This window comes from Peromyscus californicus, unplaced genomic scaffold (assembly GCF_007827085.1).
Source record: "Peromyscus californicus insignis strain IS unplaced genomic scaffold, ASM782708v3 Scaffold_15__1_contigs__length_86483966, whole genome shotgun sequence".
Taxonomy (NCBI): Eukaryota; Metazoa; Chordata; class Mammalia; order Rodentia; family Cricetidae; genus Peromyscus; species Peromyscus californicus.
In genome coordinates this window covers 78,703,455-78,711,204 of record NW_026294447.1, presented here as the reverse complement: position 1 = coordinate 78,711,204, position 7,750 = coordinate 78,703,455, and positions in this window count along the sequence as shown.

Sequence of the window (7,750 nt, the reverse complement as noted above, 5' to 3'; positions counted from 1 at the left end):
GTTTATCTGCATACTAGCACAGATCATAACTTTCATACACCTTTGACTCACTTATCTGAATTTCCTGTTGGCCTTTTGAGGTCCTTGAAAACATTGGATTTGCATACCAACATCATGCTGCTAGGCATTAAAAACTTGGTGTAAGGTAAAGTCTTACTACTGACATACTTGCACATCTGTGGCTATTGCTGCAATATTCACAATAGCTAAGGAATGGAACCATTCCCTTCTGTTATGAGATGAGTAGATAAAATGTAGTATATGTACACAATGGAATTTTATTCAACTAAAAAGACAGATGAAATCGTGGCATTTGGAGGAAACTGGAGATTCTTTTATTGCGTGGGGGGGGGTGCGGGGGGGGGGGGGGGGTTGGGTTTCGAGACAGGGTTTCTCTGTGTAGCTTTGTGCCTTTTCTGGAACTCGCTTTGTAGACCAGGCTGGCCTTGAACTCACAGAGATCCACCTGCCTCTGCCTCCTGAGTGCTGGGATTAAAGGTATGCGCCACCATCACCCAGCTGGAGATAATTATGTTAAATCAAGAGGCCCAGATTTGGAAAGAGAGAACTACCATAGGTTTTCTCTCATATGTGGATTTGAGATTTATTTTTTATATATTTGGATACATATGTGTGGTTATGTGGGGTAGGTCATAAAACTAGTAAATAAAGCATGAAAGGATAGAAAGAGATCTTCAGAGGAAAATAAAAAGTGTAATAAAATACATATGACATAAAAGCATAACGGGGGGTACATACTAGTTACTGTTTTATTGCTGTGATAAAACACCATTACCAAGGCAGCTTGTGAAAGGGAGGAGTTATTTGTCTTATGATTCTAGAGGGATATGAGTCCATCATGGTGGGAAAGCATGGCAGTGAGCAGAAGGCATGGTACCAGGAATAGGAGCTGTGAGCTCACCTCTCCAAGCACAAGTAGGAGGCTCAGAGAGTGACCTTGACATTGTGTGAGTCTTTCAGCTTTCAAAACATGCCCCTCAGGACATACTTCTCTTAGCAAGGTCATACCTCCTAAGACACCCCAAACAGCCACCAACTGGGGACCAAGTATTCAAACACGTGAGAATGTGGGAGACATGTCACTCACACCACCACAGGATGGCTATTGAAGGGAGCAATGCACCAGTAGGAGGAAGTCGTGGGATCTGGGGTGTCAATACAGGAGGATCAGCAACATGGAAGAGGGGAGACTGGAGAGATGGCTTAGCACTTAAGGGAACCGCCTGCTCTTCCAGAGGACCTGGGTTCGATTTCCAGATCCACACATTGGCTCACAATTATTTGTAACTCCAGTTCTTGTGGGAATGATATGGCACTCTCTTCTGACCTCTGTAGGCACCGGACATGTATGTGGTGCACAGACATATGTGCAGGGAAAATGCCAGTACACATAAAAATGAGGAAGGAAGGAAAGGGAGTGAATGAAAACGCCGTAACAAGTCTCACTTTGCGTGCTAACTTTTAAGCCTGGCAAAGTATGTGTATTGTTCAGCATCTGTGTGTTTGTATAGTTTCTGTTCTTTTCTTGTTACTGATTTATATTTTTATTCCCGCTATATTTTATGAAATAAAATGTGTTTATTGTTTTGTGTTCATTAAGACTTGCACAAAAAATACCCACATGTGGTATATTTTAGAGGAGATTCCATGGGGTGCCAAGAAGGATTCATATGCCATACCTATTTAATAAACTATTCTGTAGGGATCTGTTAAGTCCAATCTATGTATGGTCTAGTCTAGCTCTGATGTTTCTTTACCTTTAGTTCATATGATGTGATATTTTATGTGGATTGTCAACAGGACCTATAACGAAGAAAAGAAGCCTGTGAGGGATTATCTAGATAAGGTTAGTCTCTGGGTGTGTCTGTCAGGGATATTTTGATTGGCTTAACTGAATTAGGAAGACTCACCCTAAATGTGGGAGTCAGCATTTCATGGCCTGGGGTCCTGGACTGAATTAAAAAGGAAAAGGAGACCCGAATAGCAACATTCATCTCCCTCTGCTTCCTGATTGTAGAGGCACAATTACCAGCTGTCTAAAGCCCCTGTGGCCATGGCTCCCTGCTATGATAGACTGTACCTCGGAATGGTGAGCCAATACAAACCCTTCATTTCTTTTGATGCTGTGTCAGGGTATTTTATTACAGAAACCAGACAAGTAACCAGCACAGATAACCTATCTAATGATGAGAATGAGGAATTGAAATCAATGATTAGTGTTGTAAGAGGACCTAAAGGACTTTTTCTTTAGTGTTTATTATGTGAAATTGAGAGCCCCAAGATTTGGTATCTATATGTTTATAATAGTTACATACACTTGGTGGATTAGTAAAAGTTCACTTTACTAAAATTTATCTACTGTCTTTACCTATTCTCGCTAATTTTGATTTGAAGTCTACTCTATCATATACCAAAATAGCTGTGTCTGCTTGCTGCCCATATCCACTCAGTTGGTAGCTAGTCTTCTATCCTTTTGGTCCTTGTCTATAAGTGATTACACCAGTGAGTTGTATTTCTTTTATACATTTATTTAAATTTTTTCATTTTACATACCAACCCCAGTTCCCCCTCCCTCCTCTTCTCCTGCCCTCCCCACCTGCCCTGATCCCACCTCCCATCTATTTCTTTGAGACAACCAGACCGTTGATTCTAGTTTCAATTCCGTCAGCTAGTCTTCATCTTTTTATTGGTGATTTGAAGTCATTTATATTTAAAGTTATTAAGAGATGTTTAAGAGTTCTTGTGATTTTGTTTATTTTTTTTTTTTGGATTTTTAGATTATTGTTTGCTGTTTCTTTTTATCTCATCCTTGGGGGTTTACTGCTTTCCTGTGTTGTACTTGATGGGTTTCTTCATGGTTCTTCCTTGTTCATGTACTCCCCCAATAAAATTATCTTTCTTCATGATTAAAACTGTCACCATCCTCTGTGTGTTTGTCTTGAATGTCCTTATTACTCTGTAAGTAACAAAGGATGTCTCTTCTTGTTGGTAGTCACTCACTTTAAGAACTTCAAAGGTGATACTCTGTGCTTTTCTGGCTGTAAAGGGTTCCAGTGAGAGTTTTGGCATTACTGGGATGTTTCCGTCTTTGTATGTCAGTGTTTTGTTCTGTTTTCTGCTCTGCAGCTCCTGATATTCTCCTTGATTGTATTTTGAAATCTTGAGCATGCTATGCTATGGAGAGGTTCTTCTCTGTTCATATCTTCTTGGAATTCTAAATGCATCTTGTATTTGAATCTTCATTTCTTTCTCTAAACCTCAAAAAATGTCTGTTTTAATTTCACTGACTACATTCTTAGTGCCTTTAGTTTTTAATCTCAGCTTCTTCTTCTTTTAATACTTGGATACTTAAGGTTTTGTTTATCTTTTAAAAGATTAATTTATTTCTGTATTTTACATCTTGGCCACAATTTCCCTTCCCTCCTCTCAGTTCTCCCCCTCTCTGTTCCCACTGCCCAGTCCACTCCCCCTCTGTTTCTGTCCAGGAAAGCACAGGTCTCCATGAGTGTCAACAAAACATGGCATACCAAGTTGCAATAAGACCAAGCACCTCTTCATGTATTAAGGCTGGACAAGGCAACCCAGTATGAGGAGTAGTTAGTTCCCCAAAAGCCAGTAAAAATGTCCCCTGTTCCCACTGTTAGGAGTCCCACAAGAGGACCAAGCTACATAACTGTAACATATATGCAGAGGGCCTAGGTCAGTCCCATGCAGGCTCCCTGGTTGTGGGATCAGTCTCTATGAGCCCCTATGAGCCCAAGTTAGTTGATTCTGTGAGTTTTCTTATTGTATGCTTGACCCCTCTGGCTCCTACAATCCTTTCTCCCCCTCTTCTGCAGGATTCCCTGAGCTCCACCTCATATTTGTCTGTGGGTCTCTGAATCTGTTTCTATTAGTTGCTAGATGAAGCCTCTCTGATGACAATTGGACTAGGCCCCAATCTGGTTACAGGAGATGACCAGTTCAGGCCACATATTCCCTATTGCTAGGAGTCTTACCTGGGGTCATCCTTGTAGATTCCTGAAAAATTCCCTGTGCCAGGTTTTTACCTGACCAGGAAATGCCTCCCCTTTCTAGTAGTCTCTTTCAGTACTCTCCCCTCCCCCACAACCTGATTGCTCGGGTTCACATCACCACCTGCCCTCAGTCCACTCACAAAGTATCTTCTGTTCTTCCTTCCTAGGGAGATCTGGACACCCCTCCTTTTTACTTAGTCGCTCTGGGTCTGTGGATTGTAGCATTGTTACCTGTTGGGGAATATTGCTTTAACTGGGCAAAGATATGTTACATTTGTTTCTGCTGCCTTTGTTAACAATATGAAGATGTGTTACATTTGTTTCTGCTGCCTTTGTTTAATTATGTAAAGATGTATTGCTGTTTCACCTTGCCTGCCTAAGGCATCTGACTGATCTAATAAAAAGCTAGGAATTTATTGTTATTGTCTAATGGAAATCTTGAGTTCTCCAGACAGTGGCCCTCTTCATCTAGGTCTCCAGCAAACAGCATTTCCTTTTGTTTTCTCAAGTTTGATGTTTATTTAGGCTCCAAATATAAATGAGAACATGTAATATCTATCTTTCTGTGTCTGATTTTTTTCCACCTTGAGAGTCCTTCAGGTTCATCTATCTTGTGTAAAATAACATAACCCCATTACAGTAGCTGACTATCAGAACGTTGTAGATGCATTTGGAGACATAAATCTGCCAAGTTTCTTTATCCTTTCTTCTGTTGCTATGAAATTAGATCAAATTCTGATTCTCGGCCATCATGAATGCTGCAATGGACCACAGAGTGCTGATATGACTTTGACATATAAGTTCCTACCTTTTACTCACGGGATTAGCAGGTCATATGATAGTTCAAACTTCTTGAAGAACACCCATACTACTCCCAAGGTGCTCATGTGAATTACACTCTGACCGTGAGTCTGCCAGGACACAGGGTTCTCTTTTCTTCACACCCCAGCACTTGTTATATGTATTTCATAATAGACATATTAAGGTATGGGATCTGATATCTCATTTTGCTTTTAATTTGCTTTTCTCTGATTAAGATGAGGAACATTCTTTGGTCATTTGCACATGTCACAAATATATGTTCAGATTTTTTTGTCCATGTTTAATTGGTTCTGCTTAATTGGGTAAACTGCTTCTCATTTATTCAAAAGGTTTTCCATAGTACCTGTGTGAAAATTTTGGTTGTAAATCTTCAGGTGTATTACTGTTGTCACAAATGATAGGACTTTACTCTTTTTATGGCTGAGCAATATGCCATTGAGCATTATATGTATATATGTAGATATATATATCCTTTTAAAACATCCCTTCATTAGTTGATTGTGACATAGCTTGTTTGCATTTCTTTGCTATTATAAATAGTCCTGAAAGAATAGAAGGAATATTTTGCTTACCTATAATTATCTCATTTCACATAAGTATATAACCAATAATGAAAGTTTTGGCTCATGTGGTATCTCTCTACCTTTTGATTTTTTAAAAAACTCTATCCTGTTTTTCATGATGTCATAGTTGTAATTGTTTGAATGTTCACTAAAAATATTGTTGTTGCCTTTTCTCCACATTCTTGCCAGTACCTGTTACACTCTAATCCTTTCATAGCATCCATACCCACTGGGGTGAAGTGCCATCCTCCTGTAGTTTTTACGTTGTTTCCTTGATGATTGTTGATGTTGCACATTTTTCATACCTCTAATGTTTATCTGTATATCATCTTTTTTTGAGACTGGATATCATGTAGCTCCAGATGACGTCAAACCCCACAAGTAGACGAGGATGGTTTTTGATTCTTCTGTCTTTATCTTTTAGGTGCTTGGGTTATAAGCATGGATCACTATGCCTACCTTTCCAAACCCAGGACTCTGTATTAGGCAAGTGCTCTACCAACTGAGCTACATCCTCAACCTTGTGTGCTAACTTTTGAGGAACACTATTTAGATTTTTCTGCCCACTTCTTTTTTTGTGTGAATTTATTTGAGTACATATGTACATGTTCATGTGTGTACATACATGTCTATATGTGACTGCACAAGCACATGTGTGTATTCATATGTGGAGACCAAAAGTTGTTGTGGAATAATCTTTTTATACACTGTGAAGATGTGTCTTTGCTAAAGCACCTTCTGATTTGTTTAATAAAGAGTTGAACAGTCAACAGCTAGGCAGGAGAGGACAGACAGGATTTCCAGGGAGAGATAGGAACTCAGGAAAGAAGGGAGGTAGAATTCGCCATCCAGATGTGGAAGAAGTTGGACGTATGGTACTGAGGAGAGATAACAAGCCATGTGACAGAATGTAGATTAATAGAAATGAGTTAATTGAAGTTATAAAAGCTAGTTGGGAACAAGCCTAAGCTAAGGCCAAGCTGTCATACTTAATAAGAAGTCTCCATGTCATTGTTTTAGAGCTGGCAGTACAAAGAAAGTCTGGCTACATGTGGCATCCCATACTGTTGTTTTTTCACTGGCACAGTGGCTGTTTTAGCCGTAACTGTACTTACTGGCCTACTTCTATGTCCCGCTGGATTCATCTTCTGCTCTGCCACCAAATGTAGTTCTATTTAGTAACAAAAAATCAGGAGTCAGAGGCTAGAGGTAAAAACCTGCTAGCTCAGAGAGATTGAGGAGCAAAGAGCTGACCTTCCCTCTTCGCTGACATGTCAGAAAAGAGCATCTCTTCCATTGCTCCAAACCAAAAAGGACCATCATGTTCACAGTCCCTCCCTACCATTTTTTGTGTCTACCCATTTTCCATACTCCCTCTGACTCGCTATCATTACTTTCTGTCAACTAGTTGCTGCCTCTGGCTCCTGACTCAAGGTCGATTTTATTTAATTAATGCAAACACAAACTCAGCCTTCACGTGGGGTCATATATCACGCAACAATTAAGTAACTTTTGGATTGCTCTCCATCTCATTATTGTTTTTGAAACAGGGTCTCTTATGGACCCTGGAGCTCAGTAACTCACTTACAGTGGTGGATAGGAAGCTCCAGTCATCCCCTTGTCTCCAACTACCTAGTGCTGCCATTACAGATTTGTACACCTTTTTATATATATCATATCTATATCTTCTCTTTTTTTCTTTTCAGAGTAGATTCAATAATCTGTTAATAATCTACATCTTATGTATATCCTCTTTTTTTTTTTTAAAATAAGAACTCTAAATCTAATTTCCTTTGTTTAACTTTTTCCTGACCATTAACAATTAACAACCTGTAACCAACCATCCTAAACAATGACAATTATCCAAAACCTATTTAAAGACCAAAAACCACCCACCCCACCTCTTGGGAATGTGGGCATCATGTTCTTAAAATTACTTCCGGCTGTTTGGGGGCAAAGGCATCTTTAGAGGATAATGAAAAAAAAAATTGCCAGGCAGTGGTGGCGCAGGCCTTTAATCCCAGCACTCGGGAGGCAGAGGCAGTGGATCTCTGTGAGTTTGAGGCCAGCCTGGTCTACAGAGCGAGATCCAGGACAGGCTCCAAAGCTACACAGAGAAACCCTGTCTTGAAAAAACCGAAACAAAAAAAAAAAGAAAGAAAGAAAGAAAGAAAGAAAAGAAAAAGAAAAATTCTGAGTTAATTGTCAAATTCTAGGAGAGGCAGCTGTATCATTTGTTGTCCAGTGTCTGCCTGATGCAAAAATGCAGGGCTTATCTCAAGTTCTCTCTTGAATAGTCCATGAGGCTGGATCATCTCAGCTAGCCAA